Genomic DNA, 20,000 nt, shown 5'->3' with positions numbered 1-20,000 from the left:
TGATTTGATTTATTATCAAACGTAAATAAGTTAAATTTATCTTTTTTAAAATAAAGTAAAAATGCATTTTAAGTGTGAAAAAAGGGTCAATTAAAACCACTGATTAGTAATCAGTGATTACAATGACAATTTATTCATTGAAAAAATAAGCAAAAATAATTTAATAATTAAAGAGAATACTGTAGGTAGTATGCAAATCCTGTGTGTTTATTTGTTGTTTTTTGTTACAAGTTTGCCCATCCGTATTTGTCTAAATTAATCGTTATTAAAGATAATATCATTTTATTATTATTTTATTTTTTTCTTAGTGATCTTCGATCTCAATTTTTCCAATTTTTTTTTTTTTCGGTATTATAAAAAAAAATTTCTTACGTTGAGGTTTACACCATTATGCATACAAAAATATAATATTATATTTGTAACTTTTCTGAGAATTGTTATCATTAAAATCATATGAAATATTTTTTCAATTATATTATTTTCTTTTGTGAAAATATTAAATAAATGATGCTCAATTCAATGATAATAAATATACGAAGTGTATTCAATAACTAACAATAAATAAACTAAATAAATAAAGTATAAAATAAGAAAATCCAAATTAAAAATAAAAATAATTCGCCCCTACAAATCCTGCACCCATCGATAATAATATCGAGAAATTAATTTTTCTTTGAGTTATATTGATTTCATTAACACGGACTTTAGTGGCTTTTTTCGTAATGTTCCTTAAATATGAAAAAAAAATGCGTGTTAACATCTACAATGCTTTATATATATAAATATATATATATATATATATATATATATATATATATATATATATATATATATATATATATATATATATATATATATTCAGGTTTGAGGTATTCAAAAGTCAGAACTAATGAAGACAACGAGGTTGTTAAATAGTGCTCAATAAAAAGAGCAAAATATATTTTTTTATTATTTGGGGTAAACAGTTACATATGGTCGCCACAAATGCCATCTGTTTCAGTCAAAAAGGCTTCATCAGGCGACCTGGAATCTCTCGACGCCAAAAAGAAATATATATATATATATATATATATATATATATATATATATATATATATATATATATATATATATATATATATGCAAACAAAAATTCGTCCGATTTTTTTTGTTGTTGTTTTTTGAGTACTGAAAACTTTAACTTTAGCAAAGGTGTTTTTTTTTTTACAACAAATAATACATTTTCACTAAAATTAAAAAAAAAGGTAATGGGTTCATTATATTCTGTGATTGTTAATTTAATTTAATTAAAATTGGTTGATTTCCTGAACTTTGGTGAATTTTTAAATGGGAAGGGTTTATGCATTTTAGGGATCGGTCATTTATTTTGATTACTAACATGTTCTTTTTTATTACATTTTGTTACATATTTGAACTTATATTTTAACGTATCGTTGTAAAAATTAAATATATTTTTACTATATAAGAACTTCTAAATATTGTTGTAGATCAGGTCAATACACTCCGCTAAATCACACCTCTAATTTTTTATGAGATTCTACTCTTTTAGGAGATTACATGTGAACATTCAGAAAACTTATAGGGAAGAAAAACAACAAAAAGGATCAATTATTTACTAAATTAGAATCGGGGGCCAGTTTCACATATTGAATCTAGAATGAGTTTCGATTTCCGAGAGGAGTTAACCAAAAAATCTTATTTTTTCACTGGGGAAATAAATTATGTGCGTTTATATTTTTGTGTGTTCGGGATTATACTTTTTTTTTTTTTTTTTTTGAGCGATTACGCATAGTTTTGACCTTCCCGGTCGGGCATAGATGGTAAAAATAATTAATGAACATCCTAAAACGTTAGAAGTAGCCCGGAAATGATGGCCATTTTACGTTAAATTTATATATGAAACTTATCTTCCACTCTACATTCTAAAATGACTGCCTCTTTTTTTCTTTTTTTTCGTTAAATTTTCAAGTTGTTCACGCGTACCCAATTAAAATAGTAGAATCTTTTTTTGTGTGGGTGTTTTTGCTAGGGGGAGGTTAATCTACAAATTTACCATTAATATTTTTGTATTTGTATTACTATTATCATCTGTACTTTTTTTTTCTTTTTACAGTAAAACAAGCCAATCTACTACATATACCTTAGATTGACATTAACATAATCGATCAAATTATTATGATTGAGGTGAAAACTATGCACGCTTGCCCAGCTCTTTCTATGTTAAGAATAATCTTCTAAATAGCAACGACTTATTTAGAAACTCGTTCTTAAAATGGGAAGATGGCTTTGTAAACTATTCTGTTCCTAAATAATTTTCTCATCCTGCATATCAATCGTCCATTATTTTCAAATCGCATTGTGTCAATTAGCGACGAGCTAATGCAACTTTAATATTTCAATCAATTACAAAGAAAGCATTTGAGAAAAAAAATATTTACTAAGACCAACTCGTATAGTAAACGTTCCCCAAAGAGTATTTTTTTTTATATTTTCAAAAAAGATATGCAGACATAACACGAAGAGTTTACAGTAATTTAAAAAAAAAAAATAGCAACAAATATAGAAAATTAAAAATTTAAAAGAATCTGAAATTTAATTTAGAAGGGAATCGGGAAAATTATAGAAATGTTCCATCACTAATATATATATATATATATATATATATATATATATATATATATATATATATATATATATATATATATATATATATATATATATATATATATAGTAAGTTAGAAAATATATATGGCGATTAAGCTACACTGAATATTCCGCGTTTCATCCACTCTAGGACTCTTCAGGCTTATGCGCATAAGCCTGAAGAGTCCTAGAGTGGATGAAACGCGGAATATTCAGTGTAGCTTAATCGCCATATATATTTTATAACATACTAACTAGCTCTACCTACGTATTGAGCACTTTTGAAGTAAATACTTAAAGTTTACGCATAAATTTATACTTTCGTATATTAATTTTATGTGAGTAAATGAAGTAGTTTTATATATATATATATATATATATATATATATATATATATATATATATATATATTTATATATGTAGCTACTAATATATATATAATATATATATATATATTTATATATATATAGCTACTATATATATATAGCTACTATATATATATAGCTACTATATATAATATATATGTATACTATATAATGTATATGTATGTGTGTACATGTATATATGTATATATAAGTATATATACATGTATATATATATATATGTTAATATCTATGTATATGTATATATATATGCATATATATATGTTTAGAAATATATATATATGTATATATATACATGTATATGTATATATAAATGTATATATATATGTCTATATATATGTGTATATATATACATATATATGTGTGTATATATATGCATATGTATATTCATATCTATATACATATATATGTGCATATATATATGTATATGCATATATATATACATATATATATATGTATATATATGTACATATATATGCATATGTACACTTGTGCCCGATATTATTCATACCCCCCTTGAAAATTGAGTTTATTAGGTGTAACTTTTGTAAGAATTTATTGTTTACGTCCATATTGATACATATTCTTAATAAACCTCTTCTGATCATTTTCGTCATTTTAAAATCTCGGGATACTTGTAATAAAAGAAATATACAGCTATTTATAAAATCTGCAATGTTCAAAAATAATCATACCCCCTTATTTTTTCAGTATTAATCGAGTTTCTGACTGTTTGTTTTCTGTTTGATTCTTATTTTGAATGCTTTTATACAACCTTTGATTAATTTCATTTCGTTTTTTGCATTTTTCAGAAATTAAAATGATATCAACTGAAAACCAATAAAAAGAATAAAAATTATTAGAATGGGGAAGAAAAAAGAGCTTAGTAATGATCTTAGGACTAAAATTGTGAATTCACATAAGGATGGTTTAGGTTACAAGTCAATTTCCAAGAAATTTGAGGTCCCTACAGCAACAGTACAGAGCATCATCAAAAAATTCCAGAGCCACCACACAACAAACAACTTGATTGGTAGAGGAAGGAAAAGGAAACTGTCTGCTAGAGCCACCAGGAATATTGTAAGAAGTGTTAATGCAAATCCAACCACCACTAATAAGGACATTTTAGAAAATCTGGAGTCTTCTGGCATAAAAATATCAAGGCAAACATTGCAAAGGACTCTGCATGAAAATGGTCTGAAAGGAAGAAGACCAAGAAGGACTCCATTGCACACCGGAAAACACCGTGCAGCACGTCTAAAGTTTGCTAGGACCCATGTGAATTCTCCAGAGTCCGTTTTCTCAAGTATTTTGTGGACTGACGAAACAAAAATTGAATTGTTTGGCCATATGGATGCTTCTTACGTTTGAAGGAAGAAAGGAGAAGCTTACAACCCAAAGAACACCATACCCACGGTGAAACATGGTGGTGGTAGCCTAATGTTTTGGGGCTCCTTTTCGACTAGTGGTCCAGGTAGTTTGGTCAAGATAGATGGAACCATGAAGAAGGAGCAATATTTGGAGATACTCCAGAAAAGCATTAGACAGGATGCGGAGAAGCTCCATTTAGGACCAAACTGGGTCCTTCAACAGGATAATGATCCAAAACATACTGCCAAAATAGTCAAGAAATGGTTTGAGGATAATCAAATTAATGTTTTGGAATGGCCTAGCCAGAGTCCCGACCTGAACCCTATCGAAAACCTCTGGCACATATTGAAAACTGAGGTTAAAAAGCGGAAACCTAGAAATTTGAGGGATTTGGAGAACTACTGCATTGAAGAATGGTCAAAAATCAGTGTTGATGCTTGTAAAAACCTTGTTGATAAATATCCCAAACGGTTACAGGCAGTTATTAAGAATAAAGGGCATGCTATTGACTATTAGTAAGAGAGGTATGAATAATTTTGAACTAGTGCCATTATTGTTTTTCTTTGTATAATGTTTCAAACTTGCATAATTTATTTATTTGTTGAGTTTAAATTAAATGCTTATGCTTGATTTATTGTTTGAAATCCCTTTAATATTGTCTACCTTCTGGTTTGAGCAATATTCTTATAGAAATCTCAAAGATCCGAGGGGTATGAATAATATCGGGCACAAGTGTATATGCATATATATACATATATATATATATGTATATATATATGTACATATATATGCATATGTATATGCATATATATATATATACATATATATATATATATATGTATATATATGTATATGCATATATATACATATATATATATGTGTTTAAATAAGGGAGTAGTCACCAACAATGTGTATTTTTTAACATTATTTTATTATTCCGTGTCTTGGTTTTTCATTGAGAATTATGTTTGGATCATTGTAATAATGTTTTTAAGTCATTGAAATCGTTTATGCGCGTTTCAGACGGTCTGTGATGCGCCCTCGTCAGAAATTATTTTCAAATGTGAAACAGAATAACTTTAGTTGTCACATTATAAAATAAATTATATTTATCACATTATAAAATTATACTTTACACATTATAAAACAAATTATATCTGTCACATTATAAAATCATTAGAAATTTGTAACATAAAATAAATTATACTTGACACATTATAAAATAAATTATATTGTTACATTATAAACTAAATTATATTTGTCACATTATAAACTAAATTATATTGTTACATTATAAAATAAATTATACTTGACACATTATAAAATAAATTATATTGTTACATTATAAAATAAATTATATTTGTCACATTATAAAATAAATTATATTTGTCACATTATAAAATAAATTATATTTGTCACATTATAAAATAAATTATATTTGTCACATTATAAAATAAATTATATTTGTCACATTATAAAATAAATTATATTTGTCACATTATAAAATAAATTATATTTGTCACATTATAAGCTAAATTATATTTGTCACATTATAAACTAAATTATATTTGTCACATTATAAAATAAATTATATTTGTCACATTATAAAATAAATTATATTTGTCACATTATAAACTAAATTATATTTGTCACATTATAAAATAAATTATATTTGTCACATTATAAAATAAATTATATTTGTCACATTATAAAATAAATTATATTTGTCACATTATAAAATGAATTATATTTGTCACATTATAAAATAAATTATATTTGTCACATTATAAAATGAATTATATTTGTCACATTATAAAATAAATTATATTTGTCACATTATAAACTAAATTATATTTGTCACATTATAAACTAAATTATATTTGACACATTATAAAATAAATTATATTTGTCACATTATAAAATAAATTATATTTGTCACATTATAAAATGAATTATATTTGTCACATTATAAAATAAATTATATTTGTCACATTATAAACTAAATTATATTTGTCACATTATAAACTAAATTATATTTGTCACATTATAAAATAAATTATATTTGACACATTATAAAATAAATTATATTTGACACATTATAAAATAAATTATATTTGTCACATTATAAAATAAATTATATTTGTCACATTATAAAATGAATTATATTTGTCACATTATAAAATAAATTATATTTGTCACATTATAAAATAAATTATATTTGTCACATTATAAGCTAAATTATATTTGTCACATTATAAACTAAATTATATTTGTCACATTATAAAATAAATTATATTTGTCACATTATAAAATAAATTATATTTGTCACATTATAAAATAAATTATATTTGTCACATTATAAAATGAATTATATTTGTCACATTGTAAAATAAATTAAATATACATTTACACACGCGATCAGTTGTGAAAGGAGCATCTAGCCTAATGAAAAGAAAATCTTAAGAAATTCTTGGAAACAATTCCTGACACGAAATACAGATAACAGCTATAAAAAGAACAACGTCAATTCTTAAAAGAACTCTTCGATATAAATTCAAATCATAATCAAGCGTTAGCTCCAGGTCGGTGCCCTTGATCTCTTAAAACTAATTAAAGTAAAATAATTTTTAAAAAAAATTTAAAAAAAGAGACGCACGGCAATTATTTTTGATGTGGTCTCTCATATAAATGTAACGTAAAATGATCCTCCATTTCCAGGCCATTCTAACTTTTTAGGACACTTACAAATCTCAAATCCTACCGGCAAAGTCATAAAACCACACGTAATCGCTTTACTTTTCGTAATACCGTCGAAACATCTGCCCCCGAAATCAACAGAGATTAGAACCATGTATTTTCATAACTACTTCTACTCACATAGCACTACTTAAGTAAATACTGAAAATAGATACATTAAATATTATATTTTCTTATAACATTTTAAATAAATATATGTGTGTGTGTCTTCGCTTTTACCCAACATGCCGAGTGTTTTTATTCACTATAAATGATGGTTTAAAATAACCAACCTGCTTAGTTTTATGGCCGACATTCGACAGTGGTTTGTGACAGATTCATTTCTGCTTTATAATTAAACGTCAAGCATCATGGTTGACTTGTGCTTCTAAAAACCAAACGAAACAAAAATATCATTTTGCACGCGCCCCTATCCTATCAAAGAACGGGCAAAAATGAATTCAGCGAAGTTTTAAAAATATGCTATGAATTGCACGTCCCGGTTGTCGGTGACGACAAAATTGTTGCTTTCGACAAAGAAAAAGACGAGATAAATAGACAAAAACGTCTAAATTAAACACAAAATAGTAACGCAGTTTGTTACGTTCAAGGGCGATATTGCTCGGACGAGTTAGCCTTTAAAAAAAAGTAAATTAAAAATTTAAAAAAAAAAAAAAAGTACATACACAGTTTGGGGGCGGTACTTATTTCGCCTCCTACCTGATCGAACAGTTTTTTTGCTTGTTTTGGCCTTCCATACTTTCTGTAGATGTCGGCCTTTCTTGGAAAACATTGATGGATTTCTAGGAAGCCAGGATTTTTGTTTTTAACACTCATTTCTAACGGAGCCGTTCCACAAGTTAGAAGTGTTTCTTTTTTAACTCACTTAAAACTTACAGGTAAGACAATTTAACAATTGCGTGAAATTTATTAGCGCTTTCAATTAAGACTTTTATTTATTTTTATTTTTTGTTTTAGTTCAGATTTTTTTTATTTTTACTTTTTCGGGGGAAAACCAATTGAAACATTGTTTCTAATTGTACGTAAAATTAACTTACACTTTCTTTATTAACTTTTTACAGTTTTATTTTCAATTTCGTCTTTTTTTCTCTCTTGTTTGTTTTTGTTTTTATCCTTTCATAACTGTTATAGCATATAATATGTGTGTGTTGTTTTTATCCCTTCATAATTGTTATGTCATATAATATGCGTGTGTGTGTGTGTGTGTGTGTGTGTGCGTGCGTGTGTGTATATCAGATTTTTCTTTCTGTTTTATTTCCGTGTTGATTTGACATAATTATATCATTTTTTTTTTTCGTTCGATCGGTTTTTTGGGGGTTTTTTGTTTTTGTTTTTGGGTTTTTTTTTACTATTAAATTCATTTAATTCTTTGAAGAATGTGATCTCCCAAATCTATTTCTTTGATCAATAGACATTCTTTCGCGTTATTTTTATTTATTTAGTTATTTTTTAATCTTCGAAATGGACAGCCTTATTTTTTATTTATTTTATTTATTTATTTTTTTTTTTTTTTTTTTTTCACGCTACAAAATAGAAATTTACAACTTTTTTTTCACCCGCATTTACAACAAAAAAAAAGTACCGGTCTTTTTGAAAATTATGAATTCTTTTGTGTGTGGGGGGGGGGGGATTAAAAACACGCACGACACGATCGTCGATAACAAATATATAGGCCAACAATTGGTTTTCTTTCTAGCCGTTTATTATTATTGTTGTTATTATTTTTATCGTTTTTTAGTTTAATCGAATTTGTTTTGTTAATGTGGTTAAATAATAAACTTCTACGGTAATGTCGCTAAGGTCTTTTATGAGAAAAATAAGGCATCAAAAATTTTTCTTATCTTAAACATTATTGCATGAGAAGTCATTTCGAGTAAAAAAGTTAAGGTTATGGTATAAAGATGGGTCCGAAAATTCAGCCTCGTTCTAAGTTCAGAGAAAGGTGGGTCTGTCATCGTTGTTGTTGTTGTTGTTGTTTTTTACTAATGCTATTTCAGTACGGTAACATAAGTGCATAAATAGCATTATTTAGAAACAACAGTCGAAGGGGAGTGAGTTTTGTCATTTTTCTGTACTTTCACCTAAAAATTTAAAAGATATTGTAAAACTTGAATATGCAATTAAAAAAAAAATAGCGCGGTAACATAAATGCATAAACACCTTTTTTCGGTATTATTATACAAACACCGTGACAGCGTTAGGGTTAGGATTAGGGTTAGGGTTAGGGTTAGGGGTTAGGGTTAGGGTTAATTCGCTGTCACGGTGTTTGTATAGTTTTACCCTTTTTTCTTATACCAACGAAAACAGAGTTTTCTTTTACACATGTACAATTTGTTTTGAAAATTAAGTTAAAAGAAACAGTAAACACACAAACTTAAACTGATAAACTTAAAAACAGTATTACTTTTTTGCCGCATTTATTCAAAGGGGTTAGGTTCTCCCTCGATACCGGTGACAGACCCACCTTTCCCCGAACTCAGAATGAGGCTGGATTTTGGGACCCCATCTTTATACCATAACCAAAGTTAATTAGGCTTCGTATTTTCTCGTGTTTACTTCATATTAAAGAGAATGCTTTAACACATACATAGTGATAAGCATGTGCTTCTGCTTGACGCTCACACATACACATACGCACGCACACACACCGCCATTAGCTGCTTGAATGCTTCTGCTTCTGCTTCAAATATTATAAAATTCAGGGTGTTATCTTTCTGGGAAAAAAAAAAAAAAAAGTTGTTCAGAAATAATGAATTTTAATAGATTTTAATTAGTTTGAAAAAAAAAACAGCAACTGAGTTTTTCTCTGTTTATTATTAGTGGTCGCTAGCAGGTGCTTACACGCGGTCAATAAGTGACACGAACACGCACGAGCGCTCATTTTGACATTCTTTCTTTAATCGTTGTGTAACTGATTAAAATGTTCAAATTCAGAATGAAATAAATCACTATATTTGTAGTTTTATATTTCTCTGTCACAGGGCGTAATTAATATCAAGGTCAGTCCTATACCAAGAGCAAACACAGCCCTTCTTTATAAAAATATTATTGGGAATCCCATGATTTTCTTACTATTTATAAGGAGAGATGGGGGGAGGGGGGGCATCAGTGAACTATTTCTCTTGTACCAAAAGGCCATTCATTCGAAATAGCGACGTCTGCATTAGATCGCCATATCGGCTGTTGTTGTTGTTGTTGTTGTTGTTATTATTATTATTATTATTATTATTATTATTATTATTATTATTATTTTTATTTTTATTTTTATTTTTTTTATAGCGAAATGGGATTCAGTAGGGTTCCGGTATTACACCCCAACTTTTACTCAAACCATGTCTTAGTAAAAACGGGGAAACTAATATAAAATATGTAATACCATTAAGATATTAGGAAGTTTCATTATCAGGTCAGTTTTTACGACGTCCCCCCAGCGTATTATAAACACCCCAACCTCCCCATGTTAAGAACGGCTTTCGAGGTTGGGGGGTTTATTCTGAAAGCCGTTCTTAACATGAGGAGGTTGGGGTGTTTATAATACGCTGGGGCACGTCGTAAAAATTGACTCATTACACGTGAAACGTCGAAATGAAAACTAGTCAGAGAAAATAGTTACCATCTTTATCAACAAGTCAAAAAGAGGTGAGTTTAAGAAAATACGGTAACGTTAACTCATAGACGTGCTATATGGACACATTTTGTTGATGACCATCGGTTTGCCACGTGACTCGTGTTTATGTAAAACTCTAACTAACCGACTAAAGGAAACTGAAACGAAATAAACATTTGTTGGAGTTTTTTTTTAATGGTTTTATTGTTATCAAGTGCGACGTGACTTGACACATAGACGTCGATAAACTTTTTTTGGTGTTTTTAAGATAGAGTCGATAGATCAATTGGTAAAACTGCGGAATATCCGCTGTTTTCCGGTTGTTTTAAAAATGAAACGGAGATTAAATTTCGTTCCGTTTTAAATTCGGTACATTTTTACATTATATTCCACATGTAAACTTTTATAGGTTTTCGGGTATGCTGACAAGGTTAGGAGTGTCTATTCGGAAAGCCGTTCTTAACATGGGGAAGTTGGGATGTTTATTCGTTGTAAAGGTACCTGAAAATCTATAAAAGTTGACATTTCCAATGTGAACGGAAAACAATGAATTGGACTAATCTATCTATATATTTCAAATATATATAGTGGGTGTGTGTGTGTGTGCGTGCGTGCGTGCATTCCCTACGCAATAACTCTGTCAATTTTCAGTCTACAGACTAGAAATATTTGATATACAGGGTACTGAGATTTGGGAAAATTTTTGTGATCGGTTTTCGGCCAGAAATTTGGCTGTTAAGGGGTCAAAGTTCAACGATTTGACCTTTGAGAACTCTACTAAACTCCTCCGCCAATTTTGGGTCTAAACACTTGAAATTTTAAATAAAGGTTCCTTGGACATGGATCTAACTTAATAACTTGATTTGAGCCCAAAACAATAAATTTAAAGGGATCATAATAGGGGTCAAAGTTTTAAAAAATTGACCACTTTTTTTTTTTTTTTTTGCTCAACATACACCTCGAAACACCCGGGCAACGCCGGGATGAAATGCTTATATATATATATATATATATATATATATATATATATATATATATATATATATATATATTAGTGAAAATGTGTGTGTGTGTGTGTGTACATTTCCCTACCAAATAACTCTGTCAATTTTCCGTCTACAGACTCGAAATTTGACATACAAGGTATTGAGATTTGAAAAAATTATTTTTAATCGGGTTTCAACCAGAAATTTTGCTGTTAAGGGTCAAAGTTCAACGATTTGACCTTTGAGAACTCTACCAAACTCCTCCGCCAATTTTGGGTCTAAACACTTGAAATTTTAGATATAGGTTACTTGGACATGGATCTAACTTTATAATTTGATTTGAGCCCAAACAAATAAGTCAGCCAATCTTTGGTCTAAACATTTGAAATTTTACATAAAGTGTATTCAGACATAGGGCAAGCTTTTAAATTTTTTTTTTTTTTTTTTCCTGAAAATTTGGCTTCCAAGGGGTCCAAGTTCAAAAGATTAGGCTAATTTGGGGTCTAAACATATGAAATTTTACATAAAGGGTATTCAGACTTTCAGCAAGCTTTTTAATCAGTTTTGGGGCGAAAATCTGGCTGTCAAGAGGTCAAAGTTGAAAGAGTTGACCTTTGCAGATTCTACCAAACTCCTCCACCAGTTTTGGGTCTAACACTTGAAATTTTAGATGTAGGTTACTTGAATATGGGTCAGATATTTTAATTTGATTTGAGCCCGAAACAATAAATGTTAAAGGGTCAAGATTAGGGTCAAGATAAAAGAAAATTTGACTTCTGCGCTGCGGTCTCTAGCAACTTTTCTCTACGGTAGTTAAGGAAGCCTATTATATAGAAAGTCATTATCATACATGCACACTTTTTAATACATATATATGCATATAAAGTTATTAACAACACATAGGGCCCGAGCAAAGCCTGGATGAACTGCTAATATGTATATAAACTACGATTGTTGAATGTTATTCTTTCGATTACTTTCGTTTTTTTTGGGGGGGGGGGCAAAATTAAAAAAAAAAAAAAAAAACAAGAAGATTAAAACGGAACGAAATTTCCGTTCCATTTTTACAACAACCGTAAAACAGCGCATACTCCGCAAGTTTTTCCAATCATTTTTTTTTTTTAAACATGTCGTTTTAAGCAAAAACAATATTACGTACTTGTCATGTAAAAAAACAGTAATATATCCCAAAATTGCGAAAATTCATCTAATAGAACAACTGATATTGTGTTTTTAGGTTAAAAAAAAAAAAGGCCATCCCCCATCACTATAGACAACAACAAATATTACACGCCATGAATAAGGGGTTTGTTTTGCAATCCACAGGGATTCGAAAAAGTGGTTAAAAATTCAAATACATAACAAATAAATGTTAGCAAGTAAACATGAGTTACTCTTCTACCTATCTGAAAAAGCTTTTAGTACTTTTGCTCACTTCAAACGTTTAATCGGTTCGAAAAACATACAGGGTCTAGCAGCGCTAGCGATAACAAAAAATATGGCTGCGAGTTAGCTCATAAAATTCACAGTTTGGAAAATTAGTTAAAACTAAAATAATATACAAAATACTGTTAGAAACCCACCGAATATATGTTACCGTGACATATATTGGAGTTTTTATGAAAGAAAACTGCGACGTGATCTAACGTCGATGGATTACTACAAGAAGTTTTACTTTTTGTGTCTTCAATGTTGACTTTTTTTTTAATATATTACAAAAGAGAATGTACCTATTTACTATGCCTCCCCACGGGACATAGTTAGACACCAGGGTCGTTTTTTAACGTGGAGAAAAGGTACAAAAATGAAAAATGTCTCAGTCGTGAAGGATTTCTCCTCCACTGAAAGAGAACAAGAAATAGAAGTGCAGCATCTGAAGAACAGATACTACACTTTGATCTTGACCAAAAGGCCAAGGAACCCAATGTAGCTGCGACAAATGATTGATAATAATGAAACCATTAAAAACAAAAATTTATTTCGTTTCAATTTCCTGTAGACGTCAGTTTGAGTTTTACATAAACACGAGTCATGTGGCAAATCGTTGGACATGGACACAAGTGCCGACAAAACACGTCTATGTGTCAATATTACCGGAAATACGAAAACTAACATTGGCACTAGCGTAGTTTAGGATCCCCATGCAAGTTTGTTTTCATTTTAGAAGAGTTCCATCCACGAAAGAGAAGTTGAGAAACTGCCCCCTCTTCATGCTAAGAATGGTTTTCTAAATTTGCTTGGGGTGTAAAACTACATAAGTGCTCTCAAGTTTATAACGCTGCCTTTTAACTGTAAAATTATGAACTTGAGTTAGCCTACTTCCATAACTAGGCTCTTTCGCTACTTGTGTATAAAAATGGCAGCTATATATTTTCCTGTTTCCATAACTTAATGCGATTAATGTGATTTTATTTATTTATTTTTATTTTACTAAAACGTGGTTTAATTAAAAATAAGTTTGGGTGTATGTTTACACTCAGTTTCTTTCTTTCTTTTTTTCTTACTGATGAATATCACCTGTTACCACTTATCAAGGCCAGAAGCTACTTGGGGATAAAGTTCAGGCTGAGATGGATGAATTGAAAATGATGACTGGAATGAACAAAGTTTGATTACTCATAGAGACAGGTTATGACACGTATTTACACTGGATTTGAAGGCGACTATGTTGCAGATTGCAGAAGAGCAGCAGTCCCATGGTAATGTGTTCCGATTGAAAATATGCGTAATGTTGATTGAAAAAGGAATTTAACCTATTACATCATCAGTGAGATCACGTAATCGCATATACAAATTTCTTTCTTTATACTACTACTGCTGGTGGTTGGTACTACTACGTCTGCTGCTACTAATAAATAAATAAATAAATAGATAAATAAATAAGAAATTACAAAAAAGGAAAGAAAGAAAACCAAACCCCCAGCAATTAAAAAGCAAATAAACTTCAAATAAACAAAAAAAAATGTATTTGAAGCTATAGTCTGCGCTTTCTGTATTTGTGGAGAGAGCTTTACAGAAAATTTGAACGGCTCTAAAATTTGATTTCGAAACTAACCTCTGGCCAGATCTTTATCCATCCCAATTTCTTAATTTCATTTTTATTTATTCATTTATTTTTACTGTTATTTCTCCCCAAACAAGTCACTTAGTCGTAAAGGGCTATTATTTGGGACCAGATTTGCAGGGATACTATTTAGGGAGTTGGGCAGCGAGATTGTTTACATTACACTTAAATTTCTCCATGTCAGTCCAGTCAAGGGAAACAGGGGTCTGCGAGGGAATTCCAAAATCACTTCATTTCATGTTTTCCTTGGCTTTCCCCGGTGACTGTTCTGCATCTGTTGAGTCAACCAACCACAACCACTCTCACACTTTCTTTCAACGTGGCCATACCAAACATCCCTATACTGTCTGATTTTTTATCTTCCCCTGATGTCAAAGCTTTCTTAACTACGGAACCATATTGATCGTTTACAATTTGTTTTATAGAGAAAGAATCACAAAGAAACATGATTGTATTCGTGTCGTGTATTAATCGGAAACTCTTACACGGAAACAACAATGCAAACAAGAGAATTAACGACCCTTCCACTGCACTACTGCAGTAAAAGTAGTGGCAGTGGTTGCAGTAGTACTTTATGCTGCTGACGTTGCAGTAGTACTTTTGCTGTCACGTTTTAGAGTTATGGCGCATGTAATGAAAAGGCGGTACCCCCCCCCCCCCGCCCCTGTTTTTTGGGGTTTTTTTTTCAGCGGATTACTACCAGATTCCTTCACGACTGAGACAATTTTTTATTTTTGTACCTTTTCTCCACGTTAAAAAACGACCCTGGTGTCTAACTCTGTCCCGTGGGGAGGCATTGTAAATAGGTACTACCAGATTATTCAATAATTGGGTAAATTTTTAGATTAGGTCCACCGCAACAATTTCTTTTAAATGACGACTTATATAGGTTTTCGACTATGCTGAATACGAAAATCGCATTGACATTTTGCAGAAATAAGTAGTTATCGGGATATAAAAAGTTGTATTATGCATTGTATTCTTCGGCGGCCATTATGACTGACACTGCACGCGCATAAAAAAGATGGCCGCCAAAAAATACAATGCATAATACAACTTTTTATATCTCGATAACTAATTATTTCTGCAAAATTTTAATGCAATTTTCGTATTCAGCATAGTCGAAAACCGTTAAACCCTAATTTACTGTTTTTCCGTAAGTAACGCGCCGACATATACCGAGTAAATTAAACTGTAGAAGCACCTGTTAAATATTGTACGAGTTTTATAATTGAACCCCGCTCCAAAAAAACTTTAAAAAAACGAAAAATAAAAATGCTTTTCTAGACAGACCGCTGCTCGGCGCTCGTGAAAACTTAATTTTTTAGATCAATTAAAAAACATCAAAAACTACGTAACACAGAAAAATGAACCACATTTTGTTTTTGAAAACTTTGCTGTTATTTTAAATGTCTACTAAAAAATTCGTCCGCGATGTGACAAGTCACCTTACTACACGCGTCCATGCGCGAACGGTCGCATTATATAAGAATAGCAAAAACCATGGCGATCGATAAGTTGCCACAAAATAGTGCGAGGGTTCGGGGGGTTAATACCATGCAAACGGTAAATTTGCGACGGATTTTGATATCAGATTTGTTGTCAGCGACCCCGAAAACCTATTTAACACCAAATTTTATTGGTCGGTGTTCTGTTGTAATTAAAGTAAACATTTACCCAGTAAATTTTCCTGCTGGTCGCCACGGAACTCAACGCCCAAGGAGTACCGACTTCCCTTTAAAAAAGTTGATTTTTAGCGGTATATATATATTGTTTTTAAGAGAGTACTCAGCGTAATATAAATACTCGTAACCTCCTCATGTTAAGAACGGTTTTCGGAATAAACGCCCTGAACCCCGAAAGCCGGTTGAGGGTGTTTAATGTTTAAGATATAGTGTCTTTGAATATAATAAATAAGAATCCATAAACTGTTGCTTTTTTCTTTTTAAATAAAGTTTTACTTATTTTTCTGGGTCGCAGATAATTTTATTTTTTAAATAAGCGTGTTTATTTAGATATCTTAAATATAGACACATTTTCACAGAAATGGATGATAATTTAACAGTTCCAAAAATAATGACTATTTCAAATGTAAACTACATAACAACTACGAATCCAGTAGATAATATTGCAGAAATTATTTGATAGAAAAAGGTTACGGATATTCTAATTTATTATATATAAAGAGAATATAGTTTTTTAAAGTGTGTGGAAATTAATATATTGGTTTGGGAAAAAAAATTATCTAAACGTATTTTTATGTGGAAAAAGTTATATTCACAAAAGTAAACGAATATTCTTATTTATTATATTTAAAGTCAGTATTGAAAAACAAAAACAAAAAATAATAATTCGGAACTTTTACGAACTCAGACGAGAATTAGACTGTCACCGCCGAATCCTAACTTCCTGTTGATTACAATCAGTTAATATACCGAATTACCTTCTTTTTTTTTTCTTTTTTTACATTGGAGGGGGGGTCACCGCTTATCAAGGCCCAGAGGCCACTCGAGGATAAGGGTTAATAGGTATATATTGGTCATTGTGATTTTAGCGTAGTAAACATTGGTGGGAATTTTGTAACTTGGACTACTTAGGGAGACGATTCAATAAGAACTTGTTCACGCTGATTTTACCTATTTTACAATGCCTCCCCACGGGACAGAGTTAGACACCAGGATCGTTTTTTAACATGAAGAAAAGGTACAAAAATAAAAATTGTCTCAGTCGTGAAGGATTTCTCCTCCACTGAAAGAGAACGAGAAATGGAAGTGCCGCATCTGAAGAACAGATACTACACTTTGATCTTGGCCAAAAGGCCAAGGTTGTAGTCAGCTGGAAAGCAAGCAAACGGAATAGAGTTCCACAGGCGAGCAGTTCCCAGAAAGAAACCCTGTTCATGGAATCTACGTTTAGGTGTAGGCACGGATAAAGAGTGTGGGTAATTGTTGATAGTGGTTCTGGCAAGACGAGTGTTTTTCGTGAAAGTCTGGCGAGAGGGGGCCAAGATCGAAGTTCAGATGAACACCTGCCATGAAAATAACGATAAAGCAGGGACAGGCTCGCTACGTCTCTTCTGTGGGAAAAACCTCCCTCTCTCTCTCTCTCTCTCTCTCTCTCTCTCTCTCTCTCTCTCTCTCTCTCTCTCTCTTTCACTCAGCCGCCTCTCTATATTTCATTCTTCACCCTTCCTCATTATTTCCCTCCCTTTTCCCAACTCTTTTTTTTTCTCCTCCGCCCAGTTCATTTTTCTCTGTTGTTTTAATGTATTGAAAAATACTGTCATTCATTTTACGTAGTTATATGTTTCAAATGCAGTAACTTGCATTTATTGTTCCTGGACAACGCCGAGTCGAATTGAAAGAATGTCATTGTGTTCAATTCGACTCTGACGAACTACAAACACTTGTACCCCCTTGATTTGAATACCCCCGACAAACCCGACCTAAATCCCACCCCTTCACAGTAGAGATCCCTAGGTATAAGAAAGCCTTCTACTCCAATAGTTTCTTCCCCAGAACTGCTAGACTTTGGAACTCGCTTCCGGGATTCTGCTTTCCCAACTGTACTGACATGCAGAAGTTCAAGTGTAATGTGAACAGACATCTTGCCACTCATCTCCCTTCATAATACCCCTGCAACTTATGTCCCCGATAGTAGCCCCCTACTTCAAAGTGGCACTGTACCTTGTTTGTCGTGAACATTGAATATATATATATATATATATATATATATATATATATATATATATATATATATATATATATATATATATTGTGTATATTTAGGCAGCATTTTCTCATTTAGACAAATATTATTGAATAGCACGGAATTATTCTGTTTTACAATTTTCCTTTTTATCTTCTCCAATCTCCGAATAATGCCTGAGGATGATAGAAGTACTTCTGTCGAAAGCGCTCGCGATTATGGATCCAACATATACAATTTCAAGAAGAACAAAAAAAGGACTATTCGGAGATTGGAGAAGATAAAAAGGAAAATTGTAAAACAGAATAATTCCGTGCTATTCAATAATATTTGCCTATATATATATATATATATATATATATATATATATATATATATATATATATATATATATATATATATATATATATATAATAGTAATGTTAATGATGACAATTTTATTGCTCCCGGACAACGCTGAGTAGAACAAAATTTCCTACTTCCAGCACGCCCAGCTTGACTTCGAAACTATATAATAGTGTAATGTTAGCAAAGAGCACGGTTAAAATCAAAGTATGAAAGAAATAATGTTTATAATGATTATTGATCCCGGACAATACCGAGTGGTTTCTATCAATTCCTAATTTCTTGTCCTCACTTTTATTTCATAATAATATGGGGATAAATGATGTTGATAAGACAATAGTCCAGAGAGAGTTAATATATACCAATTACCAAAAGTAATACTGTAATCTGTTATTTTTTTTTTATATCCCGGACAATGCTGAATAGAAAAAATAATCTCGGTCAATTCCTAATTTTTTACCCCTCTCCTCCATCCATTCAAACATATTCAAGAGATACGTGATGTTGATGGAAGTCAATAGTCCAAAGAACTTTACTATATTCTAACAAGATCTGTAGATCCGGGACAACGCCGGGTTGCCTTGCTGGTGACACTTCGTCAAGAAAAACAAATTCAGAAAAAAAAAAAAAAAAAAATAGCATCTGGTTTATAGAGAGAATGGCGGGAATAATATAATCCCTGAGTAGAATTGATTTTTCGTAAGTGAGGATGACAAGAAACGTTCTTTTAAAGATATAGAAACACAGAGATAAAGAATTTTATTGTTTAAATGACCACCAAAGGGGTCAGTGACCGTTTTCTCTTCGACCTAATTATTTGTATAAACAAAGAGGGATAGAGAGAGAGAGAGAGAGAGAGAGAGAGAGAGAGAGAGAGAGAGCGTCTCAAACAGAGAGGGGATATACAGAGAGATAATAAAAAAGTGTCTTTTTGCCAGAAAAAAAAAACAGACAGTTTGAGAGTTCGTTGGTGAGGTGAGACATTGACAACCCGATGTTCCGACGGCCGGGGTGAAAAATTTTATAATCCTGCACCCAGAATTCAGTCTGATTCCCCAAGTTTAGAGAAGCCTCGGGTTTATGTTCTTACATGAGATATACATGTAAGAACTTTTGAATACTTATTTGTTACTAAA

General features: G+C 30.8%; 1 protein-coding gene and 1 pseudogene across 6 annotated transcripts in view; one reads left to right on the top strand and one right to left on the bottom strand.

Moving 5' to 3' along the window:
- Positions 1–20,000, top strand: part of LOC145293026 (interferon regulatory factor 1-like) — a 196,923-nt gene that overhangs the window by 96,577 nt on the left and 80,346 nt on the right. Inside the window, exons 1-2 of one of the 6 annotated variants that reach the window (XM_080139321.1) lie at positions 7,898–8,032; positions 14,283–14,446. The exons of 1 other annotated variant lie outside the window; for it this stretch is intronic. The gene's annotated coding sequence lies outside the window, so the exon portion shown is untranslated. Of the gene's footprint in view, positions 1–7,689; positions 8,033–8,131; positions 8,173–14,282; positions 14,447–20,000 lie in introns of those variants that run through there. 4 more of the 6 variants (XM_080139319.1, XM_080139320.1, XM_080139322.1 and 1 more) reach the window with 4 other exon arrangements.
- On the bottom strand, positions 17,510–17,642 carry LOC145293569 (U2 spliceosomal RNA; annotated as a pseudogene).

The sequence above is a fragment of the Euprymna scolopes genome, chromosome 14, assembly GCF_053919585.1.
Source record: "Euprymna scolopes isolate OS-2025 chromosome 14, ASM5391958v1, whole genome shotgun sequence".
Classification (NCBI taxonomy): domain Eukaryota; kingdom Metazoa; phylum Mollusca; class Cephalopoda; order Sepiida; family Sepiolidae; genus Euprymna; species Euprymna scolopes.
This window is presented reverse-complemented; position numbering and strand designations above follow the sequence as displayed.